Source organism: Ursus maritimus, unplaced genomic scaffold (genome assembly GCF_017311325.1).
Source record: "Ursus maritimus isolate PB19 unplaced genomic scaffold, ASM1731132v1 scaffold_18, whole genome shotgun sequence".
NCBI lineage: Eukaryota > Metazoa > Chordata > Mammalia > Carnivora > Ursidae > Ursus > Ursus maritimus.
The window spans coordinates 51235660-51261035 of NW_024424230.1; the positions used below are offsets into that span (position 1 = coordinate 51235660).

At 41.4% G+C, this 25376-nt stretch overlaps 1 long non-coding RNA gene across 1 annotated transcript; it reads right to left on the minus strand.

Annotated features, from left to right (window-relative positions):
- Positions 1-969: 969 nt before the first annotated feature.
- LOC103662643 lies at positions 970-24843 on the minus strand. The gene is made up of 3 exons (XR_568524.2): positions 24232-24843; positions 13327-13436; positions 970-1990 (listed from the first exon to the last, which is right to left on the minus strand). It is a non-coding gene; the product is annotated as an uncharacterized LOC103662643 (long non-coding RNA).
- Positions 24844-25376: the final 533 nt, after the last annotated feature.

The following is a 25376-nucleotide window of genomic DNA, read 5'->3' on the forward strand; positions in this document are numbered from 1 at the left end:
AATAAAAAAGAAACTAATATTGCACTCTATGTTAACTAGCTGAAATTTAAACAAAAAATTGGAGGAAAAAAGTAAAAATAAACAGGTGAAACTTTTATTTTTCAGATTTTATTTATTTATTTATTTGAGAGAGACTGTGTGAGTGTACCAGGGTGAACAAGGCGAGAAGCAGAGGGGGAGGGAAGAAGGTGGGGAAGAGCTGGGAGCCTGACGGGGGGCTCGATCTCACAGCCCTGAGATCATGATGTGAGCTGAAACCGGGGGTCGGATGCTTAACTGACTGAGCCACCCAGCCACCCCAAAACTAATTTTAATAACATATTTTATTTAACCCAATGTGTCTAAACTATTATTTCATAGGGGAGCCTGGCTGGCTCAGTTGGTCAAACAGGCAACTCTGCATCTTGGGGTTGTGAGTTCAAGCCCCATGTTGGGTGTAGAGATTAATTGAAAATAAAAAGTCTTGGGGCACCTGGGTGGCTCAGTCAGTTAAGCGACTGACTTGATTTCAGCTCAGGTCATGATCTCAGGGTCGTGAGATCTTGCCCCGCATCGGGCTCCGTGCTGGGTATGGAGTCTGCTTAAGAGTCTCTCTCTCGGGGCGCCTGGGTGGCACAGCGGTTGGGCATCTGCCTTCGGCTCAGGGCGTGATCCCAGCATTCTGGGATCGAGCCCCGCATCAGGCTCCTCCGCTGGGAGCCTGCTTCTTCCTCTCCCACTCCCCCTGCTTGTGTTCCCTCTCTCGCTGGCTGTCTCTATCTCTGTTGAATAAATAAATAAAATCTTAAAAAAAAAAAAAGAGTCTCTCTCTCCCTCTCCCTCTGCCCCCCCGATTGCACGCACGCTTTCTCTCTCTCTCACTCTCTCTCTATTCTCTCTCACTAAAAAAAATATATATATATAGAATTTTTGAAAAGAAAGGAAATAAAATACCTTAAAAGATAGATAAACATTAAAATATTATTTTATCATGTACCCAATATAAACTATTAATGAGACATTTTCCATTCTTTCTTTCATACCATTTTGAACTTGGTATGTACTTTACACTTACAGCACATCTCAGCTTGGACCACGTTTCAAGTGCTCACCACCACATACGGCTGGCGGCCGTCACAGTGGAGAACACAGGTCCAGAGGTGTGTAGGCTTGTTTTCCTTATCTGGAAAACTGGAACAGTACCTTCCTCAGGGGCTTGGGTGAGGATTCACTAAACCAATGGAAGGTGAAGGTGTGGTGCCTTATTACACAAAGGCTCATTTCTTCCTTATGCTGCACATCCGCGGAGCAGAGCAGGAACTCTTAAAAGTTTCCATTATGCCCTTTTAACATTTTGGGGGTAGGGGGAAGAAAGTCACATGGCACACCTAAACTTCAGCGGGAGTGCAGAATCGCCATCGTACCATGCGTCTAAAAGGTGGAATGCAAGAAATATTTGGTGAACATCACGAAGGCCTAAATCAGAGAGTATTTCAGAAGTGATTCCAACAGTGATTTTTACTAACTTCCTGAAGAACTCATTTTTGTAGTCCATACTACTGCCAGAGATCACCTTTGGAACACAGGACTTTCTCCCAGCACATGTTTGTGTTTGGGGCTAAGGTCTTCATCCTATTGTGCCTTTGCAAATGCTGATCCTGCCTGGAACAGTCCTCACTGGTTAAGAGTCAAGTCAAATACCACTTGCTTTGTTCAGTTTTTTGACAGATGTCTCCCACATGTTAGGCACTGTTTACGGAGTGGAGTATGCCACGATAAACAAACAGATCAGATCTCTACCTTTAAAGGATCTTCCTTTCTGACTTCCTCTGCGGAATGAGGTCTTTCCCTCCTGAGCTGCACACTTCCAATCCAGCCTATTCCAGGAAAACCACTTGGCGAGACGTCCCTCTCTCTCACTTCTGCAGAGAAGGCTCGGTCTTACTCATCTTTAGCACCAGCTTCTTGATATGCACAGAGTTTGAAGAGAAGGTTATTAAAAGGTCAGCCTCTGAAACACAAATTCACAAGTCAACTCATAAGTTTGGTGCAAAAGCAACCCCCCTGAGAGAGGGCTGCAGATGAGTGTCCTCTGGGTCTAGGGACAACGGCCAGGATATATTATGAAACAGACACTTAGCGATGGAAATGGGATTGAAACTGAGAACTGACGGCCACACACAAGGGAGAGAGCCATTGCATCTGACGGCCCCCCAGATATTGGGATGCTATGGGCTGTGGGATTCAATGAGAGAATCTTCGCAAAGGACAGCACTTGGTGCTTAGGAAGAACTCAATATACTATTATTATTGTTGTTGAAATAATTATTTCAATTATTGTTAGTATTACTGAAATAACCATTTCAATAATCATGAATAATGCCTTTTATTGTTTTAGATTATCGATTTAATTTGTATTGGTTTTGGCACCATCTTCTACCGTGTGTGTTGTGCAAGTCTGCTTTAGACCCTCAGACCTTGTTCAGCCGGAGGTACTTAAGTAGCTGGAACCAGGCTCGTGTGGGGCTCCGGCCAGCAAACTGTGAGCGAGTGACCCTGAGGATACGGACAGTCAGCTTCAGAGCCGCAGGAGGAGACTGAAGAAAGGCGCCCCAAACAGGAGGCATTGAAAAAAAGCCGTCCTGATGACACTGTCAGGGTCCCGATGTGCAGATCCGTCTAAAGTTAGACACACCACTGGCCATCCAACTACCAGGAAACGTTTTTGGACAAACCGGGCACTACTTTGTACTGGAGTTTTAATCCACGTAAGAGTCACTGCCATCAGCGTGCTGCCCAGGGCTCGGCCTACCTCAGAGCCTGCCTCACCGTCCATGCCTAGGCTCTTTCTTTATTCCTCAAAGCCCTCCTTTTTTTTAAAACTTTTTTTTTTAAGATTTTACCTATTTATTTGTCAGAGAGAGAGAGAGCACAAGCAGGGGGAGCAGCAGGCAGAAGGAGAAGCAGGCTCCCCACTGAGCAAGGAGCCCGACCCGGGACTCGTTCCCAGGACTCGGATCAGGACCTGAGCCAAAGGCAGACGCTAAAGCAACTGAGCCACCCAGGTGTCCCGCAATTAAACTTTCTTATGGGGCCTTCCTGGTGCTGCCTGCACCCTCGCTCTGCACAGGGTAAAGACTCTCACTGCCCAAGGCCTCAGAGGGCTGGGTGACAGTGGGACTCCCGAATCACCATACCTTCTGGGGTTGGGGAACGCAGGCTGGGCTCAGGGCCATTACGAAGCGAGAGGTGCTATGTGCATGGTGGCCTTGATCCCAGAGATCAGAAGGGCCCTGTTCAAGTTCCTAAGAGTTTACTTACACTAAATCTGTTTCCTTGGACACTGTCATGGAAGCTATAACTTTCCTCTGTCCAGTACTCCTGCCTTTGAAGGAGCCTTCTCTTTTCACTTGGGGTAATCATTCTGGGGGGCCCTCATTCCTGGCACCTCCCTGCTCACCAGGTGACCCCAGGAGTGGGGATGTGCTCCAGGCAGGGTATCCCAGCCACCAGTAATGGTGATTGTAAAGGGGGCCATCAGCCTGGATCTGCTGAGTCAACGAGACCACTTCAGGTCACCAAACTATATTTTGATGGTGGTGGTGGTTACCACCGAATTTATTTGTCAAAACTCATAGAACAAAATATCAGAAATGGTGACTGCTACTATCCGTAAATTCTACCTTGAAAGGGATCAGAATACACCACCCCAAAATATGCCACTTTGGCATAAGAAGTATTTTCAGCTAAAGGCAACTGAGAACCAACAGGTGCAGGAAGAGTTCTTGCCCTCCCCTTACCTGCCGAAAGCAGGGCATGAATTTCCCTTTGTGAATCTGTCGCTCCTCCCCTCCACCAGAAAGAGAGTGACTCTCAGCACTGTAGATGAGGGGCTGGCGCTGAGATGAGTTTGCATAAACACGCCTTACTAAAAATAAACTGTATCTTCCATTATTTGCCCCATATATTTGCTAGTCACTCCCCCGTGATTTACCATCCCTGGAAGCCCAAAGCCTCTTTCCTTTCTTTTTTTTTTTTCTTAAAGATTTTATTTATTTATTCGACAGAGATAGAGACAGCCAGCGAGAGAGGGAACACAAGCAGGGGGAGTGGGAGAGGAAGAAGCAGGCTCATAGCAGAGGAGCCTGATGTGGGGCTCAATCCCAGAACGCTGGGATCACACCCTGAGCCGAAGGCAGATGCTTAACCACTGTGCCACCCAGGCACCCCGCCTCTTTCCTTTCTTAAAAGGGAATATAAAACCTGTATCTAATCACTTCTTGGAATTCACTGTTTTTCTGTGAACTCCTGTGTATGTGAATATTAATTAAAATTGTAAGCCTTTCCCCTATTCATCTGTCTTTCGTTGGTTTAAATCAGTCTCTACTCACTGAACCTAAATGGGTAGAGGAAAAGTTTTTCCTTCTCGACAAGCTAAAAAAAAAATTTTTTTTTAAATAAATCCCTCCCTGAGAAATGTTTACGTAATATTAGTAATTGTGGGTAAAAGAAAAAAGCCCACAAAATGGCATGCTCAGTTTTATCCTATAGTGGACATCTGTGGTTTGAATTTGCCTAAACCCTCTTTTCCTCCTGGGAGTCTACCCCTCCCTGATTCTGGGTGGTCTGGATATAACTGTCAAGTATAATGCCAGCCCCTATCGCTGTCTGGTCAAAGGAACAGGTACATGACTGACTGAGCTGAGAACAGTAACCCCATGTCCTTGGGAACATACCTAGAAGCCATACTCGAGCAGGGCAAAGCAGAGCTCACCTCTTCATTTATAGACAATGCGTAAGAGAGGTCTCTTTTCCTTCTTGTTCTCTTCTTGGTAGCATTTCCTACCATTTGATTTTTAAATGGAAGCACAAAACCCCAGTTTCTGCCACCATTCATGTCACCATGCTGAGGGAGGCCGGTCTGAGCTAAGCTAAGAATCCCTGTGCCTGCCATCGTTCATGCCCAACCTCAACCTGGCCCCCACCACACTCTGGTCTTACAAAGGTCAACTCCAACAAGAGCAGATGGAGTTCTAGAGGCTCCATACCCTCCCCCACAGTTGGTATCGTCAGAACCGAAACTGTTGCCAATTCCATGAGCATAAAACAGGATCTTATGTTTTAAATTTGCATTTCTCTGATTCCCATGAGGGGGAGAATCTTTTCATGTTTATCAGTCACGAAGGTTTCCTCATCTGTGAATTCTTTATTTTTTTTTTTTTAAGTTAATAGTCCTTGTATTGGGGGAAAAAAAGAGAGAGAGACTAGCATTTACAATTTGGATGTAAATTGTAATTTCTGAAATAGCAGTGTTGATGTCATGCTGAAATCCATGGCCACATCCTCTTCTGCAGGCTCCACGTCATGTTCAGAAAGTTTTAAAAACAGAGTCAGAAGATGCCCCATTGGTAAAGTCCACTTTGCTGATCACATCCTGCAAGCTGGCTTCTGTTGGGTTCTGACCTAGTGACCTCATGACAGGTCCACGTTCCTCTGTCGCGATGGGTCATGGCCGTCTTTGTCAAATAGGAAGAAGGCTTGTTGACGTCAGTCATCTGTTCTTGGGTTAGCTCCTCAGCCCCTGCACTGGGGCGGCCACATCCTCAGCCGGCCTCCTTCCATTCCCACCTGTGAATTCTTGATTCATGGCTGTTGTTCATTTTTGTTGTTGTTGCATTATTTGTCTTTTTCTCATTAATTTTTTTTTAAGATTTTTATTTATTTATTAGAGAGAGAGAGGAAGAGAGAGAACACAAGCAGGGGGAGTTGGAGGCAGAGGGAGAAGCAGGCTCCTCGCTGAGCAGGCCCGTTGCAGGACTCGATCCCAAGACCCTGGGACCATGACCTGAGCGAAGGCAGACGCTTAACTGACTGAGCCACCCAGGCGCCCCTCTCATTAATTTCTGAGATTTGTTTCTCAGTGTACTCTGTGTACTGATTCTTTGTAAGCTAAATATACTGATCTTATCCCATGTGTGACTCATTTTATTTTTTTACTTTTAAAATATATCTGTGTGTTGAACAGAATGGTAAAGTTCTTATGTAATTAAATGCTTTACTTTGTTCCCTGCTGGTTTATGATTTTTATATCTTAAGTAAGAAATTCTTCTCTATTTTATTCAAAATTTTAAAATTTTGCTTTTTACATTTAGGTTTTTAGTTCACCTGGAATTCACTTTTTGTATATGCTATGAGGTAGGGCCTTATTTTGTTTTGGTTTTTTAAATTTCCATGTGGCTAATCAATCATCTTAGTAGGATTTATTAAAGAGATAATTTACCAAAAATCAATACCCTGTTTAAGAAACCTTCCTCATACTGATTTGTGATGTCACCTGTATCATTATCAAGGTCCTTAATATGTGGGTTCTTTTTATTTTTTTAAGATAGTTTGAATTAATATGTTTTTATTTATTTAAAAAAAATTTTTTTTAAGATTTTATTTATTTATTTGACAGAGAGAGAGACAGCAGTGAGAGAGGGAACATAGTCAGGGGGAGTGGGAGAGGAAGAAGCAGGCTCCCAGTGGAGGAGCCTGACGTGGGGATCGATCCCAGGACCCTGGGATCACACCCTGAGCTGAAGGCAGACGCTTAACGACTGAGCCACCCAGGCGCTCCAATATGTTTTTATTGTTATTACTATTTTTTAAAATGTTTTTATTTAAGTAATCTCTACACCCAATGTGGGGCTGGAACTCACAACCCTGAGATCAAGCGTTGCATGCTCTTTCCGCTGAGACAGTCAGGTGCCCCTGAATTAATGTGTTTTTAGTTAATCCTAATCTATACAGAATTAGCATTGAGTGTGGCAGGCAACAGATCCTATATATGGAATGGGTTGGGGCTGGGGGTAGGCTGAGGGTGCCACTGTTCAGGGCTGGGAGGTTGGCCATTCTTGGCACATGGTAGGAGAACTGTTGGTTAAACGGAGGTTTGTTGTATATTGGGACTGCAGCATTTGTGACATCAGTAGGAAAAACTCAAGCTGCTACATACATCTTTAGCCTTTGGAAAAGAGCTACGGTTAAGACAGATTTAGCTGAAGGAGGGCCATCTGAAAGAAAAGGAGGAAGAAATCACATAGCTTTCCTTACAGATGTCCTTTCTGTTTCCAGAAGGAAATCCAAAATTGTTGTATATATATTTGGTTGTCGGAAGCCTGCCAGGATTTGAAAACCAAATTATCTGACAAACTAAGGGTAGTTATCCGTAAAGGAAGGAAACTAGAGGATTTATCAGAAAATACAAATGGGTTCCAGGAGCATGCCGTCTTCACGCACCCATCTCCCCTCTTCCAAGCATCTGTTAAAGACTCTCAGCTTAGATCAAGGATGATTGAAAAGTCAGTTGGGGGGCGCCTTAGTGGCTCAGCTGGTTAAGTGTCTGCCTTTGGCTCAGGTCATGGTCCCAGGGTCCTGGGAGTCTGCTTCTCCCTCTCCCTCTGCCCCTACCCCCCCACCCCCTGCCGCTTGTGCTCTCGCTCGCTCTCTCTCAAATAAATAAAATCTTAAGAAAAAAAAAAAGAAAGAAAAAAAGAAAGAAAATTCAGTTGGGATACCACCTAGGAGCATAGAGCAATTTTTGACACCTTCCCACCCAAGATTATTATCTTAATTTCTATTGCTGTTGTAACAAATTGCCACAAATTTTGGAGCTTAAAACAACACAAGTTTATTATCTTACAGTTCTGGAGGTCAGAAGTCCCAAATGGGTATCACTGGGCTAAAATCAAAAGACTGGCAGGGCTACTACATTCCTTTCTAGAAGCTCTAGGGGAGAATCCATTTCCTTGCCTTTTCTAGCTTCTAGAGGCTGCCCACATTTCTTGGCTAATGGTCCCTTTTTCCATCTTCAAAGCCCGCTACGGCCAATCAAATATTTCTCACAACATATCACTGACTCTTCTGCCCCCCTTCTTCCACTTTTAACAACCCTTATGTTACATTAGGCCCACCTGGATAATCCAAGATAATCTCCGTTTTATGGTCCTCTGTTTAGCCACCTTAACTCCCCCTGTCATGTAACCTACCGTAGTTAGAGATTTTGGGGATCGGATGTGATTGTCTTGGGGAATCACTATGCTGCCTGCCACAATTATTATGTGGAATCTTCTTATACTCTTATGCTGTAAGTGGCTGCATCGCATCATAACTTATTTAAAATTTCACTGTTGATGAACTCTTTGGATTTTTTTTCTTTTTTTAAATTAATGATACTCTAACACCTTTGTAAATATGGTTTTATATTTTGGACTTTTTCATTGAGGTTCATGGAATAAATGATGCCAATAATTTTATGACTTTAAATACCTATATCTGTACTTTTGGCTAAAAAAACTGTGCTAATTTCACATTCCTTTATGGTACCTGAGATATTACTTCGGTAAACCTATATTGATGCTGGCTTTTAGCATTTAACAGTTTTCATTTTTAGTTTTGCATATACTGAGCCTGAACAATTTTCATATTGTAAGTCTTAGGATGGGAAAGATTTGGGGCTTTCTTATCATCACTACTGCGTCCACAGCACTGGTGTGGGGCCTAGCCCTGCAGTCAGCTCTCAGCAAATACCTGTGGAATGAGTGAGTGAAAGAGCCTAATGGAGTAGTTAAGAGCTTTGGAATCAGACAACTCTGGCTCTTGTTTTCAAGTGCTTTATAAATAATGATTTCTTTAGTCTTCATAACAATCCTGTAAGGAAGGTACAATTATTGCCACAGTCCCTATTTTTCTAGTAATGAAACTAAGGCATAGAGAGGTTAAGTAACTCTCCCAAGGCCACACAGCAATTAAATGGCAAACCAGGATTTAAGTCCAGGTTATGAATTCTGTTTCCAGAAGCAGTGTTCTTAACACTGCACAGCTTCTCTGATATACAAGTGTCTGCCTCATAGGGTTGTTATGAGGATTAAGTAACATAATAGAAATGAAGGGCCATCTTGACCAAAACAGTGCCTGACATATAATAAAGCACAGTAAGTTTTTGCTCTTTTGTTATTCATATTACTACTATTATTATATTTTATGAATTGTTTATATCATTTATCCATTTATATCTTAGTTTCAAAAAGATTTTGTTGTCTATCTTTTTTTCTTTTTCCGCTAGGCATGGAGTCTAACATGGGGCTTGCACTCACGACCCTGAGATGGAGACCTGAGCCACCCAGGCATCCCTTTGTTGCCTATTTTTATGTGAGTTTATATAAATAAAAAGTTAATTCTATTTAAGGTTTCGTTATTTTATATGTAGTATTTGTTCTCATTAAAATACTGCCTATCAGTTAGGATGGGATGTTACGCACCTCGACTCCTGTCTGTGCTGTATGTAAACCAGAGTGAAGTATACTTAAACAGCCTTCCTCTTGTGCCTGACACAATCTAAAACAGACCTGAACAGGCCAAGGCCACCACTTACAGTCCCACCTTCTTCTTTGCACAATGGTGTGAATGCACTCAGTGCCACCGAACTGCACAACTGAAAATGGTTAAAATGACAAACTTCATTACGTGCATTTTACAATAAAACAAAAACATACCCTTTTCAAGCTGAAGTGGATTTTGAAAGAGTAGGATTTTAGATTCATAAACATCTCTAGCACAGACAAGCTTAAAGCTTAAAAAATGTTCCTACTGGAAAGGCGCCATCTATGTCTCCAGGAATGGTATCATTAACGTAGAATGTTTTCTTAATAATGGTTTCTTTTTTCCTCATTTCTTCATGCATTAAGAAATCAATAGCTTCCCATCCTTCCCCACAAAAGACAAAAGTGAAGTGGGTAAGTGGGCAAATTTCTGAAATATTATTATTAAATATTTAAATATTTAGACTAAAAATAATTACAAGAGTTTGTACAGTTGCTCTCATGATTCAGCACTTAATGATTTCTCCTTTCACTGGGCACAGCTCAGTCACTGCATTAGACAGACAGTATCATAATGCAGCAGAAATAACTGTCTCGTGTGTCATAGTCAATGAATCATTCAATTAAGTAAATCATTACACGACCAATCCCAGTAGGGGTCACTGCCATTCATTGCAAAATCATGTAACATTGATTTAGAAGAAAACTTTGAGATCATAAAATCAGATTATTCACCTGGAATACAAATTCTTTTTTAGACACGTCCTCTGAATCTTATTACTTTGACTCATCTATTTCAAACCTGCGAACAGTATTTTATCAAAGTTCTGCAGGTGACTTTAAAGACAAGACACGGCTGTTAAAAGATAAACCTAAAGCATATTAGAAATTTTAAGTTTATCTGAGCAAAGACTGATTTGAATCAGGCAGTGCCAGACTGGAAGAGCCAAGGAGTCCTCCGCTCCCAGGAGCTGGGACACGACTGTTATAAAGACAGAAGCAAAGCCAGGAAATCATTTGATTGGCTACAGCTTATAGCCCGGTTGGCTGTTTGTGATTGGTTGTCCTTAGGTTTGGGATGTCTTAACCTTGAGGCATCTTGGGCGTCTGTTTCGTTTGATTCTGTAGGCTACCAAGGTATCAGAGCCACCTCAGTCCAGTGACCTCCTTGCTTAATTAATTTGACATGGCTGATGATAATCTTTTTTAAAACCAATTGTCAAAAGATTATTCCCATAATTAGCAACTCTAATTGATATCTACTAGAGAAAGTAGATCATGGGATACACGCTCACAGTCTCCAACTTTTCCAGGACTACTTTCCTTTTTTCCCACAGCATACAAATGCTATATATTAAAACACAGTAATCGAAAAACTATGCCCACTGAAAGGAGCCGACTCCCTGGTTGATTTCAGGTTTGGAGTAAGAAAAGCAAAAGGTGGGCCTGGACCATCATGATCTTACCGATCCAGAAAGTGAGGCAGTGTTTAAAAGTGCATGGGAACAAGTCAAAAAGCATAGGAGCCTACTAAAGATACTGAGGACACAACAGGCCAGTTGACATGATTAATCTGAATTTAATTCTGGTACACTGTATAAAACAATGGGCCTGGACACTTCACATACTGTATTTTTTTTTAAAGATTTTATTTATTTGAGAAGAAGAGCACAGCAGGGGGCAGAGGGAGAGGGAGAAGCAGACTCCCCACTAAGCAGGGAGGCCAACGTGGGTCTCAAACCCAGGATCCTGAGCCCAAATGCAGACACTTAATTGACTGAGCCACCTTACAAGTTGTATCTTAAAAGGAGGGGGGAAGGCAGTACGCCGAGATTAAGGGAAACTAACGCTACTTGACAGTACATGATGTTAGACTGGGTCCTGGATTAAAATGAGAAAAAAAAAAAAACTACAAAGGACATAACTGGGACAATTGGGGAAATTGGATTTTTGGCTGTGACTTAAGCCACCCCAAAACATGGATTATTTTAGCTAATGGCACATGCAGGCAAAGCTCTAAAAATAAGGCCCAAGTTTTCCTTTTGTAAAAGAAATGGAAATTTCCATTTGTAAAGATGCGTCTCCTGCCCATTAGCAGGAAGAGGAAGTCTCCTCTAGTTCTCATCCCAGGAGAAAGTGCTGACCTAAATGTGCATAACAAACCTTACTAAACAACCCTAGTTTACCAGACGTTCTGGGTCACCTTCTCAGAACTTGCCTCCCCTGCTCGAAAGCCAAAGCCACCTTCCCTTTGTTTAGCCTAAGATGGGACAGGAGCCCCAGTTCTTTTTTTTTTTTTAAACAAGTCTATTGATTTTTTTTTTTAAGATTTTATTTATTTATTCGACAGAGAGAGAGACAGCCAGCGAGAGAGGGAACACAAGCAGGGGGAGTGGGAGAGGAAGAAGCAGGCTCCCAGCGGAGGAGCCCGATGTGGGGCTCGATGTGGGGCTCGATCCCATAACGCCGGGATCACGCCCTGAGCCGAAGGCAGACTCTTAACCGCTGTGCCACCCAGGCGCCCCAGGAGCCCCAGTTCTAACCACCCCTTTGGCTTACTCATCCCATGTGGATGTGAGTAGCATACACGTTAATACACGTCCGTTCATTTTTCTCCTGTTGATCTGTTTTGGGCCAGTCTAACACACAGGGCCCCACCTGGAGAACCTAGAAAGGGTGGAGGAAAAGATTTTTTTCTCCTGCCTTATGGCCATTATTCTTAATATTTTAATAGTAAATGATTATTAGATAACATACCAATGTTAAACCTCTTGAATATGATCACAGTATATGTAGGAAACAGTCCTTTCTCTTAGGAGTTAGTAATTAAATAGTTAGGAATAACTACTTATTCCTAAATAGTTAGGAATAAAGTGCAATGATGTCCTCGAGGTACTTTGAAATGATTCGGAGAGAGGGACAGAGAAAGAAAGAGGAAGCAAAAGCGGCCGAACGTTAGGCGTTTGTGAATCAAGGGAGCGGGTACCAGGGAGTTCTTTGTGCTATTTCGGCAGCTCCTCTAGGGGGCGCCTGACTGGCTCAGTCCCCAGAGCCTGCGATTCTTGATCTCGGGGTTGTTAAGTTTGAGCCCCACATTGGGCGAAGAGATAAATTTAAAAAATAATAAATAAACAAAATAAAATAAATAAATAAAAAGAAATATTCTAACTTTTCTGTAAGTTTTCAAATTAAAAAGTTTTGGGAAAATTGCATTAAAAGGGTCCTTACCACATGTTTCATTTATTTATGTTTTTGCTTAGTGTTGTCTTTGTTATTACCTGGTCTTGTAAGAGTCTATATTCAGACTCATAACTATGTTTTAGTACTTTAAACTCTCGCTATTTGTGACCACATGAAACAGACAAGGAATACAGTTAGATTTTCTGCCTGAAGATTATTCTTTTGGTTAAAAAATACATTGGAAAAGGAATCATTGTAAGTTCCATGTTTTAGATTTTCCAAGGAGATTGTTTACCAGTGAAGTGCAAACATTCAACCAGGGTTACCATTTTGTGTGGCTGGATGGTCAATGGGAAGATGAAACGGGGGTTATGGAATTTTAAGGCTGGAAGGGATCTTAAGGGCTATGAATTTATCATGATTTTTGCTCTGAAGGGTCTCATATCTGCAGCAACCAGTGAGGGAGTGGACTGTAGGAAGCTGCCTGGGCGAGCTGGAAGGAGAGAGACGTAACATACGGTAGGACAACCTTTGATGATGGGGTGGGGAACTCAATGATGAAGAGTCTCCTCTTCTATCCTTCCAGTGGACAATTCTCAGGTGAATTATATATGGCTCCTCACCGACTTTCCAGCAAGATTAAACTCCAGTTCCCCAGAGCCGTGAGCAGTTGAAAATGCAATGGTCACCCTATTCCCTCTTCCAGTACCTCCCACCACTGGGCTCACTTCCCAGCATAAATGGTGTACATACGAGCATATTTCCCAGGCTCTGCTTAAGATACCCATATTTAATAGGACCTTACCTGGTGCCTATTGAGTTCTGATCCTCTCAGTTTCTATAGAAAGAATCATCTTACTCCTTGACACCGTGCTGTACCGCAACCAGGCGCAGACTGGGCATCCATCTTACCTGCTAAAGTAATGAAAACTCCTTTATAAGCTTCCTACATTGTGAATAGTCCTGGATATCTGCTGTCTGGCTCCCATCCTATTCCTTTTGTCCCTGCTCTGGGTGCAATCACTTCATTGCTGTATTGCTATTTTAGCTGGGGAGCACTGAAATATGCAATAACCAAAATGAAAAAACTTGCAGATCAGCTCAACAGCAGGAGGGAGATGACCTGAAGTCTCTGCAAACTTGAAGAAGAACCAAAGAAATTACCCAACTGAACAACAGTGAGAAAACAGACTTAACACATACAAACAAAACCCAGAGCCTCAGGTGTCAGGGGGACTGTAACACAAGATGACACGTGCTCTTTTTTTGCATCTTTTGCAATGTTCACAGAGTATTTTCCTCTTTGCGTTGTTGTTAATAGGGCAAGTCACACGGATTGATCTATCGCTAAACCACTCTTGCCTATCTTCATGATGATATGTTATCCTTTTTTAATTGTTGAATTCTATTTGCTAATATCTTATGAAGAATTTTTTGCACTTGCAGTCATGGAAATATTGAAAGAAAAGACACACAATATTAAAATATTTAACTAACAATAATCTGGATTATTATAGTAGTAAAGGCAAGGGAACCCGTGGTTTAGGAAAAGCCAAACTCAGCTATGCATTTTATCTTGAACCGAGCTGGGGAATTAAGGAGAGCTCCACTTCCCTTTTGGCTTTGTCATTTAGAGAAATGCGGATTTGTTCCAATGGCCTAAAGGCAATCACTAGTAGAATTTAAAAATAAATTATGAAACAAAATAACACAGGAAAGATCACTATATCTGTTATAACAATGAGTATCAATAGGTTAAATTTCCTACGAAAAGACAAAGATTTTCAGACCGAATCTACAGATTTTCAGACAGCATCCATCCAGTCAATGGGATTTCTAGGGACACCCCGAAAAATAAGTCACGGAAAAGAGTAAAGGTAAAATGATTCAGACAGTGTCTTTCTTTTCCTACTTTTCTGACAGTAGGTATACAGATGTTGAATTTTATTCAATGCCTTCTAGCATATACTGCTTTTTAAAAGACTTGTTAGAGGGGCACCTGGCTGGCTCAGTCAGTAGAGCAGGCAACTCTTGATCTCAAGGTTGCGAGTTCAAGCCCCACATTGAGTGGGGAGCCTACTTAAAAAAAAAAAAAAGAATCATGATTCTTTGGAATTAAAGGGATGCTTTTAAGAAAAATAAAAAACAGGGGCGCCTGGGTGGCACAGCGGTTAAGCGTCTGCCTTCGGCTCAGGGCGTGATCCCGGCGTTCCGGGATCGAGCCCCACATCAGGCTCCTCCGCTATGAGCCTGCTTCTTCCTCTCCCACTCCCCCTGCTTGTGTTCCCTCTCTCGCTGGCTGTCTCTATGTCTGTCAAATAAATAAATAAAATCTTTAAAAAAAAAAAAGAAAATAAAATAAAAAACAAAAGGCTTATTGGACTCATTAATATTGTTAAAAGATAAGCTGAGGCATATAAAAAATATTGAGTTCATTTGAGCAAAAATCAGTTCAAATCAGGCCATGCCAAACAAGAACTGGTTAGGGACACTCCATAAGGAACTCAGGGAAAGACTTACATAGAGAGAGGGCAGAGGCAATGAAAGCAAATCATAGATCATTAGAGTGGAAAGCCTAGTTGGCTGTTTGGGACTGGCTGTCCTTAGGTTTCAATTTTGTAACCTTGAGGCATTTCCAGGCTTAGGCTTTGGTTTGCTTATAAAGGCTGCCGGGGCATCAATCTAATGACCTCCTTGTTTAATTTAACAATGTAACATTATAGTAACAAACTTTCTAATATTGAATGACCCTATAGTTTCTGATATAAAGGTTTTATTGATCTTATTTTAGAGAGAGAACGTGCATGCACACGCACGCACACACACTAGAGGGGAGGGCAGAGGGAGAGGGAGAGAATCTCAAGCTTAGCAGGGAGTCTTACAATGCTCCCCACCCCCATCCCACGACCCTGGGATCATGACCTGAGCTGAAACCAAGTGTCAGCCGCTTAACTGACTAAGCCACCTAGGCTCCCCCCCCCCCGGCCCACCCATAGTTTCTGATATAAACTAAAAAGAAAAGATGGCCAAATATTTATCAGGCAATCCTAAACAAAAAATAAATACATAAAGCAAGAATACTACTAATATCATACAGTGTAGAGGTGAAGGCATAAAGCACTGTGGTACAAAAGACTGTCTTATTTTACACTTTGCTTTCTTCTTTATCTTTGAAAAATAGAAACAGCACATGGACAGGGTTGGGAAGCAGAGATAATACAGAATATTATAAAATAAAAAGTTTAATTTTGCATTTGCTCTGGCCGTGAACCCAGTTTTACGCCCGAAAGGAAGTCACTATCAAATATGTTAATAAAGGTTATACTTCATATTCCCTTAAACTATGAATAAGATTCTGTCAAAATATATAACCAAAAAAGAATATATATAATATTGATAGATATAGGATATATATATTTTAAAGATTTTATTTATTTATTTGACAGAAAGACAGCCAGCGAGAGAGGGAACACAAGCAGAGGGAGTGGGAGAGGAAGAAGCAGGCTCATGGCGGAGGAGCCTGATGTGGGGCTCGATCCCAGAACGCCGGGATCATGCCCTGAGCCGAAGGCAGATGCTTAACCGCTGTGCCACCCAGGCGCCCCAGATATAGGATATTTTAAAATACTTTTCTCAGTCTTTCATATATCACACAGGCGATAAATAAGCTAGCTTATGGAGGCAGTGGTAATAAAATGAACAAAGTTACCCTAACAGCTGCATATCGAATGTTCAACCTTTTATATGGATAATATACTTTTCCAGTGGCAATGGAATTTATTGTCAGGCAACAAAGAAACTACTGATAAAATTTAGGAGCAGAAATTATACAGAGTACATTCTCTGAGCACAATGCTCTAACACCAAAAATTAGTAGTGAAAATTTAAATTCTAAATAACCAAAATTGTAACAAGAAATGTATGTAAACATAAAGATGGATAATATGTAGGAAAGACTACCCAGATTCTAGAAGCAATTTCCCTCAAGTGTTTTTTTCTCTCTTATAGGTATACCTGTACACACACACAAAATTAGGAATTGAACCTTAGTTTTACAATGATACAAAGAAAACATTTTATCTCGTGAAGGGGGCAGGTAAGTTTTGTTGTTGTTAACCTTAATGAAATTGTAACAAGTTGAATGAACATGTTACTCATGGGAAAGAGCAGCATTTTCCTAGAATGGATTTTTTTTAGCTGATCTTTACCATTGTGATCATTGAAATTAATAAAAAGAAAAACAAAAGAAATGCACTTTGCTTATGCACATATACCAGTTAATTTATCTACTATAGAGAAATAAAAGTGATGTTCAGAAAAACCCATCAAGATGTGGCTGAATTAAATCGTATCTTCCCAACGTGACAATACTGTGATGACATCCTATTCTGGAATAAAGAAGTTGTATGGTTTTGTTCAGGGTTCAGCCTGGAACTGGCATGATGTCACCTCTCCCTCTCTCTCCACCATTTCAAATGGGGCCTGGGTGTCTGACTGATGGACAGCCAATCAAATGAGGATCTGAACTTCCTCCATGACAAAACCTGTTGCTTAAACCAGCTTTTCTTTACCAACTGTTGGGTGTCTCCTAATCTTAAGCACTACCACAGAAATCTTAAGCACTCCTGCCCTGAGGACTTTATATTAATATGATTGTTGCTTTAGTCTCCACTCATTTCTCAGTTTTCGTCTGTTGGGGTTAGTTCCAGAGCCCTGGGCTATCTTTCACAAAAGAATCGCCTGAAGAAATGGAGTCCTACCCATGAATCACAGACCAGTGGGGTGGAATGGTGGGGCCAGTCTGGATTTTCCTACCCCCTCGTTTTCTGTATATTTATGCTTTCTCCAGTTTTTCCCACGATAGCCCAGCTAGCATTTATTCCATTTTATAGGACAGGTCTTTTTTAGTTCTTGTCTTCCAAGAACTGGCTAGAGTGATTTAACAAGTGTTTTGTTCATTTGCACTGTCTCTATTATTTCTCTCAACTTTTTAAAGAACATTGTTGTCACCCTTTAAACAACTTTGTTAGTTGTTTACTTATTTAAGAAATTTTTCATTTTCCTTGATAAGTAATGAAGGTATTGGAGGTCAGGAAATTTTCTCTTGGTATAACCTTGACTTTGCCTCATGTGTTTCAACCTGTATTATTACTATTTCTATTATTATTTTACTTTATTTTCTCTGCCCATCCCCCCAACTCATGCTTGTCTGCTCTTTCTCTCTCTCTCAAATAAATAAATAAATAAATCTTTTTTAAAAAAAGATGTTATTTATTTATTTGAAAGAGAGCATGTGCACACACATATGCACAGACACGGGGTGGGGGTTGCAGAGGGAGAGGGAGAGGAAGAATCTCAAGCAGACTCCCCACTGAGCTGAGCATGGAGCCCAATATGGCAGCTCAATCTCATGACCCTGAGATCACGACCTGAGCCAAATTCAAGAGTTGGTCGTTTAAAGCGGGGATGTACTGTATGGTGACTAACATAATATAATAAAAAAACATTAAAATAAAAAAAATTAAAAAAAATAGTCAGTCGCTTAATTGACTGAGCCATCCAGGTGCCCCAGCTGGCTACACTTTTGTTCCTTCTTTTATTTTCAGTCTCTTTGAGGTCTTTTATCTTCAGTGTACATGTGGTTGGCCTTTGTATTTTCATCTAATCAGTCTTTACACATACAAAATGGTTTTAAAATACATTTTATATTTTTATATATTTATTATACATATAACATATATAAGTTGGTAAAATTAAAAAATAAAGAAAAAAATTCTACTCTTCCTAGACAGAAGTGATAAGATTTTGATATATTTCTTTATTTTTACACATTAAATATAACCTTCTAACTTGGTTTCTTAAATATAATAAGGATTTACATAGCAAAAAAACAAAGGAAAACAAAGAAGAGTCTAAAATTAAAAATATAAGGGGCATCTGGGTGGCTCAGTCGGTTAAGCGTCTGCCTTTTGCTCAGGTCATGATCCCAGGGTCCTGGGATTGAGCCCCACGTTGGGCTCCCTGCTCAGCAGGGAGTCTGTGTCTCCATCTCCCTCTGCCCTGCTCATGCTCTCTTTCACTCTCCCTCTCTCTCAAGTAAATAAAATTTTCAAAAATAATTTAAGAAATAAAATTAGAAATATAAACTGCCTTCTAAATTATTCCTACCCTTAGTTTCACTTTCCAGAAACAACTTAAGATTTTCTGGGTTTGCTTTTCTGGTGGTTATAATTAACACTTTAAAGTATATTTGCTATATTTTGATTCCTTTTATGTCCCCTTCCCTCTTCTGCACTCAGTATTTGTTAATTATAGTATTCTCTTTTGCTATCAGTATTTTCAACATGTCCATACTATTCTATAATTCCCAGTGACCCTGTGGGTTGACTGGGCTCTGCTGGGTCATCTTCTGCTCCATGAGGTATGGGTGGAGCTGTATTCTCCCAAGCTTCATTCTTTCAATGGTTCACTCCCATGGCCACATGTGGTGCTTGCCTATAGGCTGGAAGCTCAGCTGGATCTGATGACTAGAACACCTTCACTTAACCTTTCCATGTGGCCCATGCTTTTCACAGAGTGGCTTCTGGGTTCTGAGAGGTAGCTGGGTTCCAAGAGCTCCAAGGGGAAGGAAAGTAGAAGCTGCCAGTCCCCTCCAGGGCTCAGCCTGGAACTGGCATGATGTCACCTGCTCTCCAGTGTGCTGGATTTCATGACTCTGAGCTCAGCCTCTCTAGGTGCTTCCCTGGGAAAAATCTCTCTTACTTCTGATATTTGGGGTTGTGGTGTCACTTCCCTTTTTTGTCCCTGTAAACTCTTCTACTGCCTGCATGAATACTTCCAACTTTGTGGTCTGTACTCTTTCTCTGCTTTCTAGCACTCTTGTCATTTGATTGCCTTTCGGCTTCTTTTCCACCTTCTCAAGGGAACGCGGGGTGGAAGGGGACATGGTCGTTTACTGTGCCACCATGAACCAACTAGAAATCTTTTGCTTTTTGTTGGCATGTTCTGGGATTCTTTTTTGTTCTTATCTCGGTCTATTATTGTCAAATTATTCTTATATTTTCACTTGGTAAGATAATAAAAACACAATTCTTTCAGAAGCCATAATGATCACATTATTCAGAAGCAAAAGATACCACAGTTATAAAAGATTTAATTCTTTTTAACAGACCACAGTATTTATTGCTAATCTATCTCTATCACAACTTAACTTGTAAATTCCAAATATGATTATTCTTTCAGATAGCAGGGTTATTTTCTTAAGTAGATTTTTTTAGAGAGATTTTATTATCACTATAATTACAAAGTTCTTACATATTTAAGATTGTGTTTCTCATGCCTTTACATTTGGAAGCTGTCCTGGCTAGGCTAAGAATTCTGTGTCATTTTTTTTTTCCACCATTGCTTGTTTCTAGTGTCCCTTCGGATAGACATCTAAGGCCTGCCTGATATATATTATTTTTCTTTAAAGGTGACAAGTCTTTTCTGTCTCGATGCTTGTAACACTTCTTTCATCCTTGAAATTCATCAGGATATGTCTTGATCTTGATCACTTTCTGATCTTGTCTTGATCTTATGACTTTTTTCCTTGATGTTGTTTTAACCTGAATATTTAGATCTCTTCTTTCAGGAGAAATTCTTTGCATTAACTCTAAATAATTTTTTTCCTTTTTTTGTTTTTGTTTTGTTTTGTTTTCTTCTCTAGGAAACACCTCTTCTGTGTGTGTTGAATCTTGTTTCTTTTTACATCTATAATTCAGATGATAGTTAAGGCCTCTTGGCCCTTCAAAGATTGCAATAACTGGTTTAGTCCCCAACCAACTTCAGGATGTATGAAAGACCAAAGACTTCACAGTATCAACTAAATCCCGTGTCTCTGTTCTCTATATGTCACAGATACAAAACTATGAGCATACAAAACTACGTACCATTAAAAAAAAAGATTTTCCCAAGAAATCAACTGACATCAATATCTAGCGATCTTTAGTTGAATTTGTTTAAAAGTTGAAAAGCTCTGAGGAGCAGTTCTGTCACAGGACGAGATCATCTTCTATTCTTCCTCCACTTGTGCTCCTCATCCCCTCCCTCGTGGATGGCTGTTCAGTTCCAAATTCTTCCCTGTTTCTGTGTGCCAGTAACTTCCCTCTTTCTTTAAAACCTTTTTACCAACTTACCAAGCCTGGGGCTGGAAGTGCGGTGGGGGTGGGGACAGGAGAACTCATTTTCTACTCTTACAATCTGCTCTATCAAACAAAGGCTTTAGTCACAGGTGCATTCAGGTGTGCCAATGATGTCACCAAGATTTTATTTCCCACTCTTCCTCTTGGGTTATGTTTGTCTCTGCTTTTTTCTTTTCTTTTCTATGTGACCTAATTCTCTTCTGATACAAATAAGTTCATTTTATGTGGTAGGACATATGGCTCCTGGTAGTGCCAATTGTACATATAACCTTATAATTCCTGGTGTAAAAATAAGAGACTCCCTCTTTTTCCCAATATTTCATATATCAAATCCCTTGGAAGAAATAAGATCAGATTTGCTTGGGTCAGTGCCCAACTGTATTGTGTTAACATGGCAGGGGAGTCATGATTGAATGGAGTATCCACCCCCATTGCCAGTCCCATGGGCTCTGGGAAGACCAGCTCCCTAGTGTAGACAGGAGTGTTGCCCAGAGAGGACAAAAACAGCAGGTGTCAACCACACCTCACAGTCCCTTTCCCTCCCTAGCTCATCCTGCCTTGAGTTCAGAGTTACTTTCAGGATCTTGCAGAGACTTTTCACTTAAATATCAATACTGGTACCCTATGAAAGATTTGGGGGAACTAGCCTGGCTTATGTTTTCATTTCTTTTATGATTGTTTTTTGTCATCTCAGCAGATTTCACGGAGAGAAGTTATAGTAGGAAGTTACTTTTATGAAAGGTCTTTTGTTTGCTTTATTTTGCTGCCTGTGAAATATGGTAGAAACTAAAGAGCAAATGAGAATTAAAAGAAATAGGGAATGGGGGCGCCTGGGTGGCGCAGTCGTTAAAGCGTCTGCCTTCAGCTCAGGGTGTGATCCCGGCGTTCCGGGATCGAGTCCCACATCGGGCTCCTCCGCTGGGAGCCTGCTTCTTCCTCTCTCACTCACCTGCTTGTGTTCCCTCTCTCGCTGGCTGTCTCTCTGTCACATAAATAAATAAAAATCTTTAAAAAAAAAAAATAGGGAATAGACTAAAGGAAAAAATGGCCTCATAAACCCCAGCCTTTCAAAGAGAAACATTGTTGCAATGATTCCACATGCAAGGGGCTCAGTGAGTTACATTGAGGCAAGTTATGGCAAGGAGATTCCATTGGTAAAAATGCTCAATCAACTAAGTATCCGAGTGGTACTAGAGTCAAAGGAAAATCTTGCTTTGAAGCTATTTACTGAAAGCAATATGCATTCATCAAACACTTAAGATTTGTCAGGCACTGTGCTAAGTATAGTGTATAAACATGTCATTAAAACAGACTGTGTCTTAACTTAAAATCTAGCTATTGTATTGTATAAATCCTTTACTTCCCCCACATGCTTTATTCTTTATTATAAGTGATGATTTTAGAAGATTCTATTGTATTTATTTCCTTTCTAAAAAATACTTTTATGCGTAATAATAGCTACCATTTGGTGAGGTCCTATTCTGTTATGTACCCTTTATATATACTCTATCTCTAATCCTCCCCCAAAGCCTATGAGGTAAGGGTGATTCTGTCCAATTTACAGATGAGAACAGTGAGGTTTGAAGGAGTTAAATAAATTCCTCAAGGTCAGTGGCAGAGCCAGGTGTGGATTTCAAATCTCCAGGCTGTCTCCTACTGCGTTTTCTCCCCCAAGGCTTCTCTCTGCATCTTCTCCCTTTCCCTCCCTCAGGTAATTGCCTCTTTCTCTCCTGGCTTCTCAGTTTGATCTGGTTGTCCTCTCCCACTGGCCCACACCATTGCCTCTGGCCTGCCGTTGGGTTGGTGCCAACCCGGTCTCATCAGTTGTGGCTGGCGCGGAAGGCCCACAGGGTTCAGATAAGGCCCCCTAAGTTGGTGCCTGTAGCAGTGGCCACCGGAGGCAGAAGTCTCCTTAGAAGAGGGTGCCAGCAACAGTGAAGATGACTGACAGGAAGCATAATGAAGGGTAGCAGGACGTGCCCTAAAATGCACCATTTGGGCATAAGGATTATTTTGAGCTGAACGCAACTGAGGAAAAGCAGGTTCAAGAAAAGCTCTCTGCCTTCCCCGTATTTGCCAAAAACCAAGGCCTAAGTTTGTAAAGGTGCCTCCCTTCCCCTCTCTACCAGAAAGGACAGAAATGGACCCCAGAGACAACTCCAGACTCTTATCAGCCTAGAGGCACCAGAGGAATCTACATAACCAATTTTATTAACTCGCCCAGATCTTCCTTAGTTTCCCATACATTTGCCTTCTCACAATGTGCCACCCCCAGAAGCTCAGAGTCATTGTCTTTTGTCTTGTCACATTTCTACAAAATTACTGATCTTTACTAGTGGTACATAAACCCTCTTTGAGTTACTCATCCCGGAGTACCCCCACGCATGTCCCATGCGGGCCTTGATAAACCTCTGTTTTTCTCTCATTAATCAATTCATCGGTCTGATTTGCAGGGCTCAGCCACTGACACTAAGATGGATAAGGGGAGAAGACTTCTCGTTTCTTTCCTTACAGCAGGGATACCTGAATGGCGCACTTTGATTAATTCATTATTTAATATCATTTTATTGAATTTTGTGCCATTGTGAGGAGGGGACTTGCCCAGAGTCATCCCACACAGATGCAAGGGCTAGCCAACATCGGAATTAAGTGCAATATTGAAAAGTGACAATCCAAATGTAAAAAAAAAAAAAAAAAAAAAAAAGGGCATGGTTAAGCAATCCTAGGACATAAGTTGTCATATTGTATCATCATCAAGATGCATGTTTCCCAAAAAATGTAATGGCATGGCGAAATGCTCAAAGTATACTAAGTTGTTAAAAAGGTAGGATAAAATTTCTAAATATATCACATATTGTATGAACATAATGTGCATTTTTAAATGATTAGGGGGAGCTATAGGGGTGCCTGGGTGGCTCAGTCGGTTAAGCGACCCACTCCTGGGTTTGGCTCAGGTCAGGTCCTGATCTTGGGGTCCTGAGATAGAGCGCCCCCCCCCCCCGCCCCAGGCTCTGTGCTCAGTGTGAAATTTGCCTGAGCTTCTCTCTCTCTGCCCCTCCTCCCACTTACACACTCTCTCTCTCTTTCTCAAATAAATAAATAAATCTTTTTAAGAAAAAGAAGAAAAAATAAAGTTAAAACTAAAGACAAGAAGACAAGAAGGGAAGGGGTGGAGTCCCGGAAAATGTCAATCAACAGAGTTCTAGAAACAAGAAAGGAAAGCAAGAAAGCGTAGGCTTCTCAGCATCGTGGTTGCGAAAGATCAGGAGGCAGATGACCCCGGAGCAGACAAACACATCACAGGTTCCTGCATTCTGTTAAAAACACTGAGTCACGAAGTTAGCTCCCTTTGTGGGCATCCTACACGGCGGATTTATGATTCCGAAGCTCACCAGGCACTTTGGCACCGGGAGGTGATGCTCTCGCGAGTCCGGCTGTCTCTTTGAGAACATGCCCCTGTCTCACTAGAATACTAGGCCGGCTGTCTGGGTTACAAAGCAGCCCCTGTTTGGATAAAGTGAGACAGTTACCTCATTCACCTTGGAGTTCACCGGGGAAGCTGTGAAACTTCAGAGCAGAGAAAGCAAAACCCTCCACCGTGGTCACCTTGCCGCAGCAAAAAGAAACCAAACAGGTTCAACCTGAAACTGCTACCAACCTTGCCCATTTCCTCACCCCAGAGAGCTCGGAGATCATTTCACTACGGGACCAGCTTTTTGTATTTGTAAATGACATTTGGCCCAAAGTAAATGCTCTTGTCCTGGGATCGCATACAGAGTATAGGCTGGCTCCAAGACACAACGCCTCCACTGTGTGTCCCTGACAGGCACACCCACATACATTTTGAGGTCACGGACGTAGATTTTTGTGGATAAGGAACGAATAAATTCCATAAACACACAAACTGGGAAACCACTGGTCAGAGGGAAGCAAGGAAGAAAGTCTTAGGAAGAAAAGCAGACCACCAGCTGGATCTGAGTCAACAAAACAACAGAAAACACACATCACACGCACACACGTACATACACAGCATTCGAGAATGTTCAATGAAAGCATTGTTTCAAAGACAGTTCCACCTCTTTCTCTGGCCCCCTCGCTGAAGAACCAAGTGGAATACTGTTGCAAAGAGAGCCACGACGATAGCATGGAATCTGGCGCACCAATGAGGAGCGATGAATAAAAACTCAGATGTTTGATCGCGGCGCAACAGTAATCAATAAAGGTACAAGTACTTATATTGAAGGACCTTGAAAGGTGGAGTGAGAAGGGGAGGATTATGGGGGTTAGTTCACATCATTCACTTGCAGACACATAGAGTACAATCCTCAAACTCAAAGGTTTCAGTTAAGCATTCTGAACTTAAGCAGAAAAGTCTACTCAAATCTGGGGTAAACCATCATTAGGCTATCCAGATATAACAGTGGTTAGTATTTGCTGTGTTAGGCCATTTCTCACGCAACCTTCTACAGGCCTCACATGTATTAGCTTACTTAAGCCTCACAGAAACACTAGGAAATGGGAGCTGGAACAACGTTTTGTTTGTTTGTTTTGTTTTGTTCACAGATGAAGAAATTGAGGCAAAGAAAGGCTAAGTATCCATCAAGGTCTTGCTGTAGTGGAAGGTTTTGCACCCAGGATACCTGACTTCTATCCAGAAGCCTGGAGTTCTAATTTT